A 19337-nucleotide genomic window follows, 5' to 3' on the forward strand; every position below is an offset into this window, starting at 1 on the left:
CAGTAACACATGCAGAATTTTAATTTCTCTCCTGCTGTGCAAAGTCTCTACCACACCTGTTTGCAGATCCTACTCACCCAAACACCTTGTGTACCACGAGGGGCTATTTGTCTCCCATTACACAACCCCAAATCCTCTCACGGGTATCGATATGGTGTAGCACATGAATATTCAACAAGATACTTGCAGATCCCTTGGATCTGTATAGCAACAAGCAGCAAATGACCTATCAGGTGTTCAGAGCAACTCTTGCCCAATTATGTAATTTAATATGTCCAGTTACCTTTCATTATTCTTTATTATTCATATTTTGTATCTCCTCCCCTCTTAGAGTCTCATTTGAAGTATGAAGTCTCCCATGAAGCAGGAATGAAATTACAGTGACCAAGTTTTGGAGCAATTGAGAAGACTGAACTTGTTTCTTAAGAAAAAATAAGCTAGCTAAATATGTTAGGCCCAAGAAAAACTAAAAAGCATGTAAAGTAACAGTGAAGACAGACAGTGAAAAACTGCAAAGAGTAGTGTGTGTGTAAATTTATTATATTGTGAAGTCCTCTATGCAGGCCACTTTCAGCAGAGAAAAGCCCTGTGAGAAGCTCAGTGAGTGGAAGGTAGGTGTTTGGGGCATCTCTAGTTAAAATAAATAAATAAATAAATAAGATAAGTAGGGTACAAAATCAGCATAACTTGGATGTAGGTACAATAATATTCTGTCTTCAACGGGTTGCTAGTAAATATCATGGGCATAATATTCATAGACTATGTTATGGAAAAATTGTGCAGACCAGTTAACTGACATTAAAGAAGCACTTTATGGCTTCAGAAAAAATGGAATTTGTTATGTAAGGTGTTTGTGTGGGGGAATTACTATGCAAACATAAATAATGAAACAGAGCTGGGCAGTGGTTAGCCACTAGCTAGGGTGTCCTCCACACTTGCCATTTGGATACTGAGAAAAAGGACAGTAAATGGGTCACATGAACACACTTGTAACAGAAGAGGAAAATGCATGTGGCAATGAGCCATCAAAACCTCTGCAGAGCCAATGGGAGCAGTGATGTTCATCTCAGTGACTGTCACAGTCTGGCAGGGACTCACTGAAAAAAATGACCTCATACTATGCCAGGAGAAACCTACTTTCCATAGCTGCCACAGGCCCCAAGGAAAGGAGAGCATCACTGACGTCATTCTAATTCCATGTGGAGGATTTGAACTGGTGGGGGGAGTTCTTTGAGGCCCCAGAACTCTTCTGGCAGCAAAATATGCCAAAAGAACTGATTCTGTAATTCCTTGCTGGAGGTAACTCGTTCTGATTTTGTTTCCCCCTCTATCCAGCAAGTTAATAAGCCATATTCCATGTTTTGTTCACATGCCCTTGGGAACCTGACTCTGAAATAGGCATTGATAGTGAAATTGCTTTTTCTGCTGCTCTTTAATAAGGTAACTCAAGCAAACATCATAAAGGCTAATTCAAATAATTCCATCACCATCAGTCTGGCCCTGTCTAGCTGTGATGCACTGCTTTGTTTTGACTCACAAGGGGATTTTGTCTTCACTAACCACCCTACTCCAGTGGGGATGCATTACAGATCATTCTGATAATTCACCTGTTGATAAAAAAACAATTTCAGTCATTAATGTGCTGCCTTTTAAGTATGGCTTTAGCAAGCAGACAGGAGCTATGAGCAGAAACTGTTTGCTAACTACAATCATTTGCTTCCCAGCACAGCAGTCCTTGGGCCAACAGCACACCACTAACCAAGTAATAGATGCTCATCTCCTGCGTGTCTACCACTTGATTCCACTCTGTGCTACATAAGTATATCTGCATTAAGCTTACCTGTGTTCATGAAGAGTGGCATAGGTGCAGCTGACATGGCTCAAGTTCACTGTGTGGCATAATCAGCTCTTGTACCTCAGTCCTATGTGGAAATGAGAAAATAAGGCATAAAAGGCACATAGCATTATTCATCACTGCTTTCTAAAGGAGCTCAGGGAGAGGTTTTTAGGCTTTGGCCAGCCTGAAAAAAACCCTGAGGGCACATCTGAGGAGGGCTGCTAGATCAGTGTCTGCTATGCTGCTTTTAATGTGGTTGAAGTTCATCTGTTTCTTTCCTGTGCAGAGACCCTGGCACTTTCCTGTCATTAAACATGAAGCCCATACTGATCTGTCTCTTGCACTATTTCTATTCTTCAGGGCAATGGCGCAATCCAAGCACCTCCCAGAAAGAAATCAGTGGCAATCAGCAAGACCCCTAGTGGGTTCTATGGAGGGTCAGGTGTTGCCCTCAAATCAGTGCAGGGCCAGGACTGGAGTGAAGGAAATCACTTTAACATCCATTTCCTTCTCAAAAGTGCAGCATCATTTTAAGAGGATTCTGCCTATTTTAGCTGATTAGAGTTTTGCAGAGGAAAGCCATATCAATGCTGATGCCATTTGGACCTCATGGCAAAAAGGCCAGGGAGCACAGTCAGCTAGTTCCTATACAGTTAATGTAGTGGCAACATTCTTGCAGGATGTGGACCACACCAGATAAACATGCTTTGGACATCCCTGGCTGACATGGTTAAACTATTTCTTAATGAGATAGCTGGTTACTGTCAAGAACTACTAAAAGCAGAATGCACCTCAAGGTAGTACCACCGGGAGTCTTTAAATAACACAATCTCCATTAAACTACAAGTGCCTCTGTCCTTCCTGGGTAAAAAAGTGCAAAACATTCTCCAGCAGAATTGTCTATCTCCTTTAAATCCAGAGAAGAAAAGTCAGAAGAGCATCTTCCAGCAGTCTGAAAAATATATATTTGGGGAAAATAATAACAACACACACACCACCCAAAAACTAGGGATAAGTCTTAAAACTAACCAATTCTATTCAAACCACCTACTGCTGATCCAAGGCACAAATTGACAGGTAGAAGAATGTTAGGTCTAGGTACCAAGACACAATCAGCCTGTACAGAACAGCAGTGCCATATATGTAATGAATGTACTTGTGAATACACTCAGCTTAAACTGTATGATGTCTCATGCCTCACTTCATGTACACAGCACCACAAGCCAGGATGAATTTCACTTGGTGGCCTTGCACAGAGTTATGTATGCACAGCTCCAGGGCTATGCTCAATCACCTAAGACTGGATCCTATGCCTCATACTGGCATGAGCAAAAAAATTAGGTACCCCTAAATCCTTCCATCATAGCATTTTATGTCTCTACCTGAGGACTGTCATTTAAAAATGGACAAAGAAATTCTCAGGTGGTCTTCACAACATCTCATCATGTTCTAGCACCTACAGTACACAGTGGATTCCAGTACTGGGAAGCTTGAATTATCATACTGAGATTAAATCTAGCATCCTTAGCTTGCACTAAGCATATCAAGCTGGGTTGTTGGTCTACAAAAAACTAAGCATTCACCAACACTCTCCTTGATTTATGGAGTATTTCCCTGTTAATTCACTTCCCAATGAGAGTGCTACAAAAACACGGAGTTTTCTTTCAGTGTTTAAAATCTTAGCTGTACAATACCAACAAGAAACTACCTTTAATCTGTCAAACTTTCATCTGTAAAAACTTCCTTACAAAAGTCACAAGCTACTATTATCTGCCTTAACCATTCTCTTGCACAATTAACTGTCTTCAGGTATTTAAAAAGCTGGTTCATTTACCAAGCCCATTTTACCAAGCCCACCATGCTCACCACCTTCAGAGACCTTGCCTCCACCCCTGGAGTTGGGCAGGGGGACCACACCTCATCTGGAGACATCAGTTGCCTTCTCCAGTATGTCACTCGCTACAAAATCAATCCACCTTGCAAAGCACTTTCCTTAAAAAAAATAAAATCCCTCATTAGAGGGCAGCAACCACTAAAAGCATCCATTAAAATCCATCCTCACTGACAGGCAGGTATAAAATTAGACTAGCAGCAATTGGCTTACTAGAGCTGTCAAATCACAGAAAGAAAACTTTTGGAGAGGAACATACCTCCAGCTATCAGTTAATTTTCCAGTACACTAAGAAAGGTTATTTGCTGCAGGATTTTGCCATGTTTGATTACGAATCAGTTAAAAACCCACCCCCTTCCTTTGGAAGTACTGGTTGTCTACAGCCATTTCTCCAAAAATAATGCAAACAGGATTTCTATAAACTTCTTCAGCTGCCTGATAGACAATTAATTCTTAAACCACTAATACTGGTTTTGCTTCTGCACTCAGATGAGAGTAAATCTGAGATATCAGAAAGTAATAAGCAAATATCCTTGTTCATGCCCAAATACCTTTGCTACATGCAAATGTGGCTACGTATGTGAATAGGCTGCAGCAGCAAAGTCAGCACAAATGCCTGCAGTTAATCAAAAATAGCTTATGAGTAAAATTGAAGTGAACAGTTCATGCTGCTACTATTATTGCAAAGGAGTGTTTCTTGATTTGACTGGCTCCAAGCCAGCTACAAATGGATTTTCTAGAGCCACAAAGTTTATAACAGATTTTGTTCCAGAGGAAAGTTGTGAGTAGGAGGTGGAATCACCTTCAGCACCCACGCTAGTAGCTCCCCTCATAACAGGTAAGTAAGCACCCAGGTTTCCACACTCATCCTACGTTTGCTACATTTGCATTTAACGGATGGTGTCTGTCACTCTCACAAGCACTCAGTGACAGTCCTGTTTGGCCTGGGAGCTGCTCTGGAAGACATCCAGACAACATCCCTATGAATGGCAGACTGCATATTTCAAAAAAGATTTTCCAAAGTCTTCTAAATTTGGCTCTACTCCCACTGAACTTAAAATTAAGTAAAGGGTGGGTGTCTTGGAAAAAAGCATCCAAAGGACCCAGAAAGTACAAGTTTTGGACAATATCAATTCTTCCCTAGGGTAGAGGGAGGAGAACAGAAAGCATAGCATGCTCCAGTGTATACTCCATCTCTTCTTGCACATGGTCTTATCTGAGAGACTTTCTTCTCTTCTGCCTTGAATATTGCAAGGTCACTTAACTTCTGTGCAAAGTTGATTGTGAATTACTTCTCTTATGTGCTGGCACCGTTTCATACCCAGTTTCTATAGGAAAAAACTCACACAGAGCAAGATTGTGAGAAGTCAGAGAATAGAGAATTTTCTAGCACACTAAATAAATTCATTTGCTGATGGATTTTGCCATATGTGATTATAAATCAGTTTAAAACTTCCTTTGGAAGTACTGGTTGTCTGCGATCATTTCTGCAAATGATGTGGTCACAACCACATTATTGAAAAGTCAGCTTATATAAGGTAGGACCGTGGCAAAGATTCAGACCTGAGACACATTTCTCAGGCTCTGGCCAGCAGGAGCAGGACAAGATGAGACCCTTAGTAGCAGGTATAAGTTGACATTAAAGCAGACTGCGTTTGGCCTGCCATTACTGTGACCTGGTCTTTGGGATGTTCAGTATATTAGCTCAGCTCCAGGACAAACAGGTAACTTGACAGCAGCTACATATTGTCACTCATCTGACAAAGCTAAAAGATTACAAGATCCAGAACAGCGGAGCGTGCTTTCTGGACATATATAAGACCAGTCCAGGTGATGGCCAACTCAACTAAGTACTTTTGTTTGGATTACATTATGGTGTTTTCAAGAAACACTTTCAGAGAAGGGAAAAACATTCAATGACACACAGAGAAGGACCTGAAGAAACTAGTTTTTCCTAAGATCCCTTAGAAATGTGATCATTCATGCTCAGTATGATCAAGCTGTACACAAAGATTTCTTTAATATTCGTTTAAGATCCATGCCTGCTTAGCTCTTAATACAGTTTACTGAATGTGTCTGATCATACCTGGTACTGAATCTAATACACCATCCTGCACAGACATGAGGAGTTTGTAGAAAATGTATTTTTTGCAATAAATTCTGAGATGTTTTATGTTGCTCCCATTCCAAAATAGAAGGGAGGAATTATTTCAAAAAGTATAAAAAAAGGTAATGAAAATACAATTTTGTACCAACTGGAAAGAGACTGAGGCTTTGGAACGTGAATCATTTTCATGGATTTCAGATTGCTTTTTCTACTCACATACTCAAGAGTCCTTCCTCTACCTCCATTCAAGAGCACAACTTCTAGCATTTTCATTATTTAAGAAACGTTGGTTATAGCAGATGACATAAAATGCATTAGCTGCCTACTTTCGCAGAGGTGCAAAATGAACTTCAGTAACATACTATGAGCTGAATTAAATTGTCTGCCAAAAGCAAGCAAACTTTTTTAGACAATCTGTTATTTGACACTCTGCAACCAGTAGAGCCTGTTGTACCATCTGCTCTATATAACGTGCATGGTACATGTTTTACATGGTTTCTAAACTTAGCAATGAACCAGAGTCAATACTTTCACAGTGGGGATCCCCTGTAAGAAATTTTATCAACAATTCTTGCCCTTTTGGCTTCATGTCCAAGATCCTAGAAAATCCCTTTCCATTTAGACTTGTTGCCCTTCCTTACAGACTCTATACCCTCAGGGAGACCAAAATACGGTTCAAAGCATACATGTATCTCTGCTGGTGATCTCATGAGTAACTCTAAGGGTTAAGAAAGCACTAAGACAAAACTTGTGGCTCTTGAAACGCTGTAAGGACACAAGCTTTACACATGGTTGGGTGTAGAAATTACATGCTTAGATTTCTCTTACCTAAGACACTCTAATTGGGAGGAGTCTTAGTGTGAGAGCTATATTCTTCTTGTCTGTGCTGTAGTTGTCCCAGTAACAACCTGAAAGCTTTGCCTTGGAGATACCCATCCTGGCATTACTGTTTGATATTGATAAAGTCCTTTGTCATTACAAGATTTCTTGCACAGTAAACATGCAAAAAAATCTGCAGAGTGTACAGTAAACAAGAGGTGTCAGCTGTTGAGCTACATTCTACACATACCTAACTCTACTTGCACACTGCAAACCTGACTCTTCTAGAAGTTACACTACTACACATAACAATACAGCAGAAGGTACATTCCCATCAGTGGGAGACCAGCTGACTTGCAGAAAACAGACTCCACAACCTATAAAATTGTAAAGTAAGTATGTTTATTCGGCACTGCACACACACACTGAGCACAAGGGGGTAGCTCCACCTAACTTGTTCACCAATGGGTACTGGCAGTGTGCTTATATTAGTGGGACAAATGCATATTCATTTAATTTCCTGTAAGTCTCTTGTATATTCATCAGGTCTCCGAAGAATCATTAACATAGTTTCTGTCTCTATTTGTATGCGTACTAGCATCCTTGGGTGGTCGGTTGTCTGGCATACTCTGGTGGTCTTCTGTTGAAGGCCAGAAGTCTTCCTCTCTGCTTATCTTCTGGCCTTTCCTGTCTTTGACAGACCTATCAGTCAAGCCAATTCTTGCTGGTTCCATTATCTACTCATACAGTCTTCTGTTCCCTCATCTTTGGGTCGTTAACATATAATTGTGTTAGCTAAGACCTAGGAATCGCCATCTTTTATCTTGTTCCGTCTCACAGCATCCAGAAATCCTACACAGAAAAAGTCCTGGTGTACAACAAACTGCATAAGAGGAGTCCAATCTGCTGGGGTTCTCAAAAATTCAGAATTTTTCAACACCTCCTTATTCAACGTCTTCCTGCCACAAAGAGAGCACATCCTGGGAAAGTACACACATGCACACATGCTCGCTACCTTGAATAAGAAGGTAAAATGGGGATGGAAAATTAGCTCATTAGTGTGATCTGGACATGTGATCTGCATCCCTAACATACTGCTTCAGTCAAAACGCTATGACATTTTTTATTTTTTTTTATGTTGGAGGAAGGACAAAGGTATTATTCTTGCATACCACTGAGAAACATTTTAAATTCTTATACACAGCAGGTAGCTGGTGTTTCCAGAAATTTTTCACAGCTTTTTTGCATTGCAAATGTGACTTTTCTAGAAGACAGCTTCCCAATGACACGTTGGAAGCAATGAACATGGAGAGGGGAAGGAATAAGCACTGCAAAAAGGCAGCTGCTTGACCATCCAGGCAAGCAGCACAGGGGGGCCACTAGATGGAAGGAAATTTGGGGGGTAAGGAGTCAGAATGCCCCAATATTGAAATACGAAGGAGAAAGAACACACAGAAAAGTTAGATGCTTGAAGGAGTCTGTGATTTGAGGTTTATTCATGTTTTTGCATGTCTTTAGTTGGTATGTCTGCAGAAAGAGCTGACAGAATATATACATCTGGTTTTGCTAAGACTTCTTGATATTCTTACAACTGCATTGTAACTTAACATGGTCCAAATTATCTAAACTCTTTCCTATGACATAACAGAGGTGAAATTGCACTAGAAACACATTTCTTTAGATCACTTTAGATTTTAGTTAAGGTCATATGATATATTTGCAACACTGTTTCTAGTAAAAACATCCATGCTAAGAACTTGTGGTCTTTTGACTCTACACATTTTATATTTTTCCTGGCTTTTGTCTCAAAAAGCTAGGCTAGTGCTGTGTGTACAGATTCTAAAATATTTGTCATGTTCTCCAGCCTAGAGCTGGCAATTGGCTATGCAACAAGTGTTTCAGAAAGGTAACCACACCAAGGGACAACCTTGCACCCATCAATGCCCTGGACTGTCCTGGAAGGAGGGGGATGATTGAATGTGATGGTTGATATTCATCATTAAAATAAAAATACTTCTCCTATGGGAAAAATGGTCTTTACACAGAAAAAGGAGGGGAGGGAGTCAGGGGAAAGATGAACAATGGAGAAGGGAATGTATTTGCAGTACACCACAGACATCTGAGTTCTTATATTTCATGTTTCCATCTTTCCATCATGGGCACAACCCTGTAGTTGGGCTCCATTTCACAAGAAAAACTTAACCATACAGCTGCTGTGGAGCCCTTCCTCCCCACAACATGAGGAAGAGCCCAGTGTGGGCTGTAGCTCCCCAGAAGAAGTAAAGCCTGATGGGTGCTTGGGATATAAATGAAGGGGAGATCATAAAACACCTCAACTGCAATTCCCCAGAATTATATGACAGGAGGATTTTAGAACCCCAAACCTGACAGTTCTCACCCTAGCAGCCGGCTGCTGTTCTCCAGATAAAATTCATCAGCTTTTGACCAAACTCCTCCCTTCACCTCTAACATTTATCTGTTATTTCATATTATTACATTGACTTCCTGTCAAGGTGTGTGAAACTAGTACACCCTGAGAAAGAACATCAGTGGATAATGCCCTTAAAATTTTTAATTTTAGGTGGTGGGTGGAACAGAATGGCTTAGGGGACTCCAGATGTCATGGCATGGCACAGGAAAAGGTTTAGATATCTGGAGGCACTTAGATATCGGGGCAAAAGGTGCCCCGATATGCCTTTTTCAAATTCAAAGTGCCAATGAAATAGAAGTGTGGGGGTTTTATTTTAAAATTACAGAAAGTACCACCAGCTGACAGAGAAGATGGGGAGAGAGGATGTTCCAGCCTACAGAACTGTTCTCTTGATTTGATTATCTCTAGGCTCTAAACTCATCTCTCCATATTTTACTCTGTGTCCTGTTCACCTTGTCATAATCCTAGAAAATATAGAATAATGCAAGAAACACATCTATCTCCATGGCAAGTAGATGGATACTATTTTGCTTGCGAAGCCTGCAAAGTAAAAATTTGATCTATTCTTTACCGTAATATTAATCAAGTAAGGAAAAAGAAGTGTGTAAAAACTGTCAATTTCATCTATTCTTTATCATAATATTAATCAAGTAGGAAAAAAAAAAAGGAAAAAAAAGTGGGTAAAAACTGACAATGGCTGTTATTCTTTAGGGAGATTTTAGAAGCCTGAGACAGAGCAGCAAGATCTTTTTACACGCATGTACACGCACCCTTCAAAGACATAGGAAGAATTTGAATTAGCTGCTTACATGGTTTGAAAGCCTAATTGTTGAGGAGACTTTTAGAAGCAACTGTGGGGATGTCTTCCTGAAAGAAGCAACACAATAGATATCATAGGAAAAGAACAAGAGTTAAAAAAGAATAAGGGAAGGACAGACACAAAGAATAGGCATCCCCTCCGAGGAGCACAGGTGCTTCTCCTTCTTGCCAAAAGCATTTATGATCTCCAGAGCTTGCCCTCCAAAGTTCTGCTGGTCAGATCCCAGCAAGGCACACCAGCGAGGTCCTCATGGGAGAGCTTTAGCCAGCCCAGTGTATTAAGAAATGGCCATGTGACCCTGCAGGAGGCAGCTCCCAAGGAGGAGGACAGGTCCCGATCTCAGGCCTGTAGGAGCATCACCATCCCTAAACTTACCCTGGTGTTCATGTGGTTATTTCACCACAAATGGTGCTTGAACAGGGACTCCCTAAATGAACAGGGACAAAAAAAATGAATGAACAGGGACCAGCTAACAGAACAGGGACAAAACCAAAAATGAACGAACAGGGACAGGCTAACAGAATAGGGACAGGGACACTGATCACCTCAAGAAGATAGGTTCAGCTGAACCCAGCAAGCTGAAAGGAAACATACCCAACTGAAAGGAAGCTCAAGCTGAAAAAAGCGACTTCTAGTTGCCGCTGAGAGAAGCAGACTGTGCTGAAAGGAAGTGCACTCAAGCTGAAAGAAACATTGTTGAAAGAAGCGTGCTGAGAGAAGTGTACCCGTGCACACAACTGCCTCTCACCAGGCCAAGGCAAGCCACGGGGAACATGGCCTTAGTAACAAGGAATGTCCTGGGAACTTTCCAGCTTATTCCCAAAAAAACAGGGAAAACCAGTGCCCTCTGCAGCCTTTAAGCAAATTCTTGTATGGGCTACCACGAATGACCCCTTATTTCAAATCAGACAGTTTACAATCCTGAAACATGGGACCAAACTGGGGTCAAGCTTTGGGACTCTGCTACTAAAAAAATAAGGTTGTGGCTGGATTGCTCGGCACCTGGCAAGCAATCTCTGAGGCCTTAATGAGCCATGTGGGATCACAATCAGAAACATCTGGTTTGCCAGATAGTGAGGGAGCTGCAGGCTCATCCACTGATCCACCTGCTACACTATTGCCCCCCCTGCCACTACCACCATTGCAGCAGGCCTTTGCTGTTATGCCCCCTGATGACCTGGATGTTCCTTTTGATCCAGGCCATATAAACCCTGAAAAGGAGCCAGATCTGTTTCCCTTCGATCCAGGGAGAATAGCAAATGTAGGGCCTGAAGGCTGAGTTGCTTAACAATTCAAAGTGAGACATATTGTTTCCATGACTAGCCCCTGAAACTTGTCAGTGTCTGTAATCAAGAAAAAAAATGGAAAGCGGAGACTGTTACATGATTTGAAAAAAATTAACGAAGTCAAGGAAGATATGGGAGCACTTCAACCAGGATTGCCATCTCCAACTATGTTCCCCCAGTCATGGACATGAATAATAATAAACTTAAAGGGTTATTTTTCAACATTACACATTTGCCAGAATTCAGAAAACTTCACTATGTTTATGTTTCAATTGATACCTTTTTGCCTGCATGTTTGCATCTGTCCATGCAGAAGAAAGGGCAAAGGATGTGTGTAAACATCTTCTGTTAGTTTTTGCGACATTAGGAATCCCCAAAACAATTAAAACAGATAATGGGCCAGGATATGTGTCCCACGCAACCCACTTTTTTTCAAGAGTGGGGCATTCAACATCTGACAGGTATACCCCATTCTCCCATGGGTCAAGTACGGGTCAAGCCAAAGAAAAAAAAAAAAAAGGGTCCACAGTACCCTAAAAGCTATTGTCCTGGTTCCAGCCAGGATAGAGTTAATTAATTTTCCTCCTAGTAGCTAGTAGGGTGCTGTTTCAGATTTAGGATGAGAATAATGTTGATAACACGCTAATGTTTTAATTGTTGCAGAGCAGTACTTACACTAAGCCAAGGACTTTACAGATTCTCGCTCTGTCCTGCCAACAGGCAGGCTGGAGGTGCACTGGGAGCTGGGAGGGGACAGACCCAGGACATCTGACCCAAACTGGCCAAAGGGGTATTCCATACCATCTGACATCATACTGAACAATATAAAGAGGTGGCTAGCTGGGGTACGGGGACTGGCTGCTTGGGGATAGGCTGGGCATCGGTCAGCAGGTGGTAAGCAACTGCATTGTGCATCACTTGTTTGTACATTATTAGTAGTAGTAGTACTATTATCATTATTATTTTTCTTTTCTGTCCTAATAAACTGTCTCTACCTCAGCCCACAGGCTTCATTTTCCTGATTCTCTCCCCCATCCCAGAGAGGCAGGAGGAGAAAATGACTGTGTGGTGCTTAGCTGCCAGCCAGGTTAAACCACAACAGCTATGCTTCAAAAACAAAAAAGGGGAAGTATGGGTATGACCCCCCAGGAAAGGATAGCTAAAGCATGCTATGTTCTTAATTTTTTTAATCAATGGACAGAGGAAGGTCCTCCAATTCACAGACATTTTAATCATACTATGTTAAAGTCAGTTAAAGAAAGGGCATAAGTCATGATAAAAAAAATAAGCACCAATCAATGGAAAAGGCCCTACTCTCTAATCACTTGGGGCTGAGGTTATGCCTGGTTTTCAACAGGAGCCAGTCCAAGATGGGTGTCATCAGTCTCATCTGCCTCAACATGGTCACAGCACTCTCCTCCGTGATTTGGACTCCAGCTCAACCAAAAAACAACATATGGGAGTGTCCCGCTGGCTCATGCAGGATCAACAAACAGGGGCTCCAGGAGCTGAAGGGGCAGCCAGAACCCCCCAGCTGGGCAGCACTCAGTGCCTGCCTCTCCCAGGGAAGTGGTTACAAAGATTGTTAAATACAGGATTAGTATGCCTGATAGTTTTTCTCTGTGTCTTGATTTGTGTTAATTGTGCTTTCTTTGTTTCTTTGTTAATAAAGAAGGGGGAGATGTGGGAGTGTTGCCATGGGGGTCGACAAGCTCTGTGGTTGGCGATAACATCAGACTGGTGATGATGAGGCCAGGAGGAATGTAAATAAGTTAGAAGGAACAAAGAAGAGTGTTTCAGGAGATGCTTTGCTGTCTCAAACTGCACGTTCTCCAGCCATTAAATCATAGAATCAAATCATAGAATATCTTGAGTTGGAAGGGACCCACAAGGATCACTGAATCCAAATCATGGTTCCACACAAGACCACCCTAAAATAAAGCCATGTCTGAGGGCGTTGTCCAAATGCTTCTTGAACTCCATCAGGCTTGGTGCTGTGACCACTTCCCTGGGGAGCCTGTTCCAGTGCCTGACAACCCATTGGAAAGAACCTTCTCCTAATATCCACACTGAACCTAATCTGTCACAGATTCATGCCATTTGCTTGGAGCCCTGTAGAACCCCACTACTGACCGTCCACCAGCCTGATGTAACCCTATTTAAACTCTTGTTGAGGGATTTTTGAAACAGCAAAGATCCCATGGCTTGCTGCAGCTGAGCAAACCTAGCTACCAGGACGACTATGAGAAGTTCCCATGACAGTGTTTCCACATTGCCCAATTGAGGAATTTAGAAAAATATTGTTGCCAGTAGTTGGCTTCAAGGACAAGGTCTACATGACTGCTAAACACAAGGGGGTTGTTTTCTTGCAGGTGGGGTTGTTTTCTTGTAGTTGTTTGTCTGAGTGCTTTTGACCAATAATCTTATGTGAGACACTATCCGCCCCTGTTAAGTTCACTATAAAAGTCAGGCTATTCGGGTAATAAAATGGAGCATGATCTGACCTGTGTCTGTCGTGTTTTCAGCCGTTCTTCCTGCAACACATGGTGCCCGAACAGGCTGAGAGACCTGACAGACGCTGAGAGAAGCTGAGAGACTTCAGAGACCCGGAGAAGCCCTGTGAGACGCTTAGAGACACAGAGAGACTTTAGAGGCATGGAGAGCCCTGAGAGACGCGTCAGAGACATGGACAGCCCTGAGAGACACGGAGAGACCTGACAGAAGCCAAAACACCTGAGAGACATTGAGAAACTCCAAGCACCGACCCGCACACAGAAATCGCGGTGAGACGCAGGGAAAAATCGCGGTAAGATATGGAGATTGATTGATAGAGATCGCGGTGAGACGCGGAGATTAATTGATTGATACCGAGATCGTGGTGAGACTCGGGAAAGTGACGTAATCGCGGTGAGACGCGGGACATCCGGGATCGAGTTGCTACGGGACATCGGAGGCGTCAGTAAACAACGGCAGACGACCCCCCGCCCCGTGTGGCGAGTCGGCACATAGCAGAGGGGTGGAGATCACGACCCTGCAGCCTGTCTGACGTAACCATGGAGGAAGCGGCTATGCAGCTTCCCTCTAGCATTCTCTCTAAGAGAGGCGTATCTTGCAATGCAAAAAAGACCAAATCCTTGGTACACTGGGCCCAGGCGGAGGGCTTTCTAAAGGAAATCCTTCTAATTTTTAGCCCAGATGAGTGGCGGCTCGTAGGAGATCATTTACGGGATACAACCATCACAAGCGGAAAGTTTGATAAAGATCTATGTATGACCTGGCTTGCAGTGCTTAACGCGCTGTGTGGTATAAAAGCCGAACAGCAGCCGGCTATGGCAGCAGCGCAAGCTTTCTCAGTACTGTGGGACTGACAGACCGCCGAGTATGAAACCTGAGACCTCGGAAATGCGGCTGACACGATCTTTATCATTGGTTCCTACCCCAGATCGGGGTATGACCTCTCCAATAAATCAATCAGCAGCAGAAATAACTAAGGGACTATCGGAGAGGAGTGCTGATGGGGAGTGGGGGCTGCCCTCCCCACCCCCTGTGCTGGAAAATCTTGATAAAGCTGTGCTGCCAGCATCAGTGCCGCTGCCAGGCAGCAATAAATCCACTCGGGATGCTTTGCCAATGAGAGGCTGCTGCTGAGCTTGCGAAAATTGACCTTCACTGAAAGAGCTGATGGGTACACTGCAAAGAAAACAAGACCTGATTAACAGACTGGAGTGGAGACTCAGCTAGCAAAACAGAAACAGCTGAGGACTGAGGAACTCAAAATTATTCAAGAGGAAGCTGCCAAGATCAAAGAGTGGGTAACATTTAAGCTGAGAGAGCTTGAGCTAGAAAACTACCACCTGAAAAACTGTAATCAGAGGCTGACAGAGCAAATTAAAGCCCTTCAGGATACATTGCAAGGTATGACCAGCATTTCTCCCTTTAAATCTCTTTGGAGCTGTAATTCTCTGAAGTCCAGAGCAACACAGACTTCTTTACCTGAGAAGATAGACCAGAAATCTATGCTTCTTGCACCTGCTTTCAGGCAGCTATGTCAAACAAGACCTACCAAACGTGTCTTCTCTACAAGAAGCATCGTCCTTGCCAATGACACCTTCACAGAGGATGGAGCGGACAAATCTCTGCTTTCTCAAAACACACTGAAGCTCATGTCTGACCCATCAAGCTGGAATCTCTCTGCAGAAAAAGACATATTTTCAACCATAAGCTCTGAACACAAGTTAGGGTGCTCTGATCCTGTGTCTCTGGACCTTCCAGCTGAGCCCACAAAAGTCCTTGGGGCTTTGACTTTCTGGTCTTCACTAGAGGGAAACCATTGCACGGTGAGCACCTTGCAACAAGTGTCTTTGGACGGAGCCGGCTTCTCTGATGATCTGAGTGCCAGGTTCCGTTCCCACCTGGATTCCACTTCCTCAGGAGAAATAATGACCATGCTTGAGGGCACGCTCCAGACTGCTGGGCCACCCCTGGCCGTGTCAACGTCAGCTGTTACAGCAGGTTCCATCTGTCCAAGGAGGGACAGGTGCTCCGACGTCATACGTGATGCTTTCATAGAGGGGCATAGGCATGCTACATCCTTGACCTGCCCTATTATTATCAACCCTGTGCAAGGCACTGGGTTGTGGCAGCCGCATGACTGCAAGCTTGTACAACAAGCTTGAAAAATGGTTTTGGACTACAATGGATTACAATCCCAGGTGGCTCGACAGATAATTCAATGCATTTTTCAGGCAAAACCAATGTGTCCACTTGACTGTTGAAACTTGGCGTGCTTATTGTTAACTCCTTCCCCATTGTCATTGTTTGAAAGGGAATGGTTGCAGTTACCACAGGGGTAAGAGGGTCAACTGTGTCATCTGGGGGACCCCTTGTATGGGATTACTGCAGAGATGGTAAAGGGAACGGGTCCTTATCTCAATACCCAGATTCAGTTGCAGTTCCCTGTGATTATTCACCAAACAGTTGTGCAGCTTGCACTGAGGGCTCCTCCTGGTCTCCTAGAGGAAAAGAAAGCACCTCCATTTGCATCTGTAGAACAGGCCCCTGGGGAACCATATGCTAAATTTATCAATCAGTCCAGGCAACCAGATGTGGTGGCACAGAACTGTCAGAGATTTGCTTTTATGGTACCCTCCATTAACAAACAGGCCCCAGCAAAGCACTATGAATGGCTAGTGCTTCTACAGGGGATGAGGGATTCCCCTACATTATGTCAATTATATGTGGCCTGGGCATTACAACCAATTCAGACAGCATGGTGTGATGTAATTATTTACCACTATATGGATAACATTCGGTTTGGTAGGCCAGAATGCTTCCATGATTCAGATTTAAAGTTTATTTGGGATACTTTGGAACCAAAAGGGTTGAAGATAGCCCTAGAGAAGGTTCAACAGAAACAGCCATGGCTATACTTGAGATGGAAAATATCAGACTCTACTATTCATCCCCAGATAGGTGATATAACTATGGTATTACATAACTTGATAAATGTACGAATGTTCCTGGATAATATTCAGTGGGGTTGCCACATTGTATGGATTACTAATGACGACTTAGCTATATTACTACCTTTACTGCAGTGCAGGACTGCGGAGATGCAGATTACACTTACAAATGACCACCAGCAGGCTCTTTCACAAATAGCTTCTAAGGTTGCAGCCGGCATTGCTTGCAGACGTATAGTAGCTGTTGCACTCTCTTTCATAATTAGCAATCATGTGTCTCTTCAATTTGCGGTGATTGGTCAGTGGCAAAAAGAGAAGGGGGAGAGTAAGGGGCGACAAAGACAGAAATGGTATCAGGAGGATGCCACTGACACTAACAGCATGGGTAATAGGAGTAGTATAAGTGACACAGGTGATGGCAAGGGTGGAATGATAGGGCAGCATTTTCGAGTTCTGGAATTGATTTTCCTACAGATTCAGCCAAAAATGAGTGTTCCATATTCTCCCATGGGCCAAGCGATGGTTGAACGATCACATCAGGTTTTAAAGGAACAATTAGTGAAACTAAAAGAGATCAAGAACATTGATGAGCGATTGTCCGAGGCATTGGTTGTCTTGAATCACTTGTTTGACTAGTGACTGAGAAGACCCTCCTGCGAGTATTCATTTTCAGACAATAAATATAGCAGCACCAAATGTGTTACCACAAATAAGAATGAATTACCGAGATCCTGCTACAGGAACTTGGAAAGGGCCATACAGGTACAGAAATACAATTAACACCTGTGATTACAATGACACTGCTAGGCAGGTTTTAGGGGCTGATGGCATGGAGACAAAGGGCAACAACTATAGCATTTGGAACAATCTTACAGCTATGGCCTTACCTCCTGATGTTTTTCTGATTTGCGGGGGTAGGGCCTGGCAAGGTATCCCTGTAAATGCTATCGGAGGTCCATGTTACTTAGATAAACTCACTATATTTGCTCCTAGCTTGTCACTGTTGTGTGAGATCACCAGACATAAATGGGCATTGCTCGCACCGGATTGCAATGATAATGTTGAATTACTTGGTGTTGCAGCTAGGGCAGCATTGGCAATTTTAGTGCCAGGAGTGGCATCTGCAGCCACACTTAACAACTTAGAAAAATTGGTATGCTGGGCCGAGAAGCAAGCCCATACCACCATAGAGATACTTGAGGAGATGTTGCCAGATCAAAATCGCCTGCAACATGTGTTCTTACAGGATCGAGCTGCTATTGACTTCTTGCTTTTGGCTCAAAGGCATGGGTGTGAGGACCTTGAGGGAATGTGCTGTTTAAACCATTTTGATCATAATGAGTCAATTCACAAATCCATTTCTTTCCTGAAAGAGCACATGAGAAAGATTCAATATGATATCAATCCTTTCAATCAATGGCTCACTGATTTGTTTGAAACAATGCATAGATGTTTACTGGGATTAGTCAAAGAGGGATTAAGGATTCTGTTTGTTGTGGTGTTAACCATCATTGCATGTTGTATTGTAATAAATGTGGTTAAAGGGTTACTTGCAAAACTGTTACATCGGGCTTGGTTTGCTCAAAAAGAAAAAGGGGGAATTGTTGAGGGATTTTTGAAACAGCAAAGATCCCATGGCTTGCTGCAGCTGAGCAAACCTAGCTACCAGGATGACTATGAGAAGTTCCCATGACAGTGTTTCCACATTGCCCAATTGAGGAATTTAGAAAAATATTGTTGCCAGTAGTTGGCTTCAAGGACAAGGTCTACATGACTGCTAAACACAAGGGGGTTGTTTTCTTGCAGGTGGGGTTGTTTTCTTGTAGTTGTTTGTCTGAGTGCTTTTGACCAATAATCTTATGTGAGACACTATCCGCCCCTGTTAAGTTCACTGTAAAAGTCAGGCTATTCGGGTAATAAAATGGAGCATGATCTGACCTGTGTCTGTCGTGTTTTCAGCTGTTCTTCCTGCAACATACTCTAACTCTTTGAGATTGACCCGTCAGCAAGTTGTTCACCACTCATACTATGTATTTACCTAGCTGTATGCTAGACATTTTGCCCAGAAGGATATTGTGAGAAGCTTTACTGAAATCCAAGAATATCAACTGGCTTCCATTGGTCAACTACGTGTAATTAACTAGCTGTAATTGGTCAACTAGCTGTAATTAAAGCTGTTGTGCATCTTCCACTTCACTTCATCACGGTAGCTCTGCCCCCTGCACCTGCTCTTCTTTCCATAGACCTTTACCACTTCACCTCTGCAAAGACACCTTTATATTTACAAGGCAGAGTGTTTTGGAAAGGCAGGACAACTGAAAAATGAAATTAAGCAGGAGTCAGAAACATTTCGGATCTCTTCCAATTCTTGGCCTTGCTACACGGCCACAAGTCACTTACCTTTGAGACAAGGACAACAACAGAAGCTGCTGTAGGGCTCTTTTCTGGCTCCAAAATTCCTGGACAACATACTGGCCATTTAAGAGTGAAACAGGCTGTATTTTCTTTCTCAGCAAAACTTTGACACAGTCAGTCAATGAGCTCACTGTAAAAATGAACAGTCACTGCAGGTAAACTTCCTAACCTAGCTACAGACACAATAAATTAAAACCTCAACACCTTAATAGTCCACCCCCATTTTCCATCAGAGATGGTTTACTGTCTGGTACTTAAACATGAATATT

The 19337-nt window shown here is 42.8% G+C and overlaps 2 long non-coding RNA genes across 11 annotated transcripts in view; both read right to left on the reverse strand.

Annotated features, from left to right (window-relative positions):
• The window catches only part of LOC119715614 (uncharacterized), a 160581-nt gene extending 146238 nt beyond the window's left edge, over nucleotides 1-14343 (reverse strand). For 9 of the 10 annotated variants that reach the window (XR_011810901.1, XR_011810899.1, XR_011810897.1 and 6 more), the window contains exons 1-2: nucleotides 14060-14343; nucleotides 1841-1922 (exon numbers count right to left, since the gene is read on the reverse strand). This is a non-coding gene — a long non-coding RNA (uncharacterized lncRNA). Of the gene's footprint in view, nucleotides 1-1840; nucleotides 1923-13695 lie in introns of all 10 variants that reach the window. The other variant, XR_011810895.1, reaches the window with a different exon arrangement.
• On the reverse strand, nucleotides 3630-10274 carry LOC140003010 (uncharacterized). Its single transcript, XR_011810908.1, has 2 exons — nucleotides 9895-10274; nucleotides 3630-7669 (listed from the first exon to the last, which is right to left on the reverse strand). It is a non-coding gene; the product is annotated as an uncharacterized lncRNA (long non-coding RNA).
• Nucleotides 14344-19337: the final 4994 nt, after the last annotated feature.

The sequence above is a fragment of the Anas platyrhynchos genome, chromosome 1, assembly GCF_047663525.1.
Source record: "Anas platyrhynchos isolate ZD024472 breed Pekin duck chromosome 1, IASCAAS_PekinDuck_T2T, whole genome shotgun sequence".
NCBI lineage: Eukaryota > Metazoa > Chordata > Aves > Anseriformes > Anatidae > Anas > Anas platyrhynchos.